Source organism: Penaeus monodon, chromosome 27 (assembly GCF_015228065.2).
Source record: "Penaeus monodon isolate SGIC_2016 chromosome 27, NSTDA_Pmon_1, whole genome shotgun sequence".
NCBI lineage: Eukaryota > Metazoa > Arthropoda > Malacostraca > Decapoda > Penaeidae > Penaeus > Penaeus monodon.
Window position 1 is genome coordinate 24,253,832 of NC_051412.1, and position 289 is coordinate 24,254,120.

General features: G+C 45.3%; 1 pseudogene; it reads left to right on the plus strand.

The window, feature by feature from the left end:
* LOC119590459 overlaps nucleotides 1-289 on the plus strand; it is a 9,011-nt pseudogene that overhangs the window by 5,887 nt on the left and 2,835 nt on the right.

Here is a 289-nt window from a genome sequence, read left to right on the forward strand (position 1 = left end):
ACCAAATAACTAAAATCTTATACGTACAGTGCAAAAAATCCTTGGAAATAAAATAACAAACACTCCCCTTCTCTTTCCCCTCAGACACACTAAAAGCCAGCGCTCCGAGCAGGGTGGTGAGTGTGTCCTCAGTGGCTCACAAGTACTGCTCAAGGTCGACTGATGATCTTAATTTAATAAGACTCCTATTCAGTGTTCCAGCCTACGCCCTCTCCAAGCTCTGTAACATTCTCTCACGAAGGAACTTGCTCGCAAACTCAAGGAACGGGTCGGTCTCGTCATTGCTGTA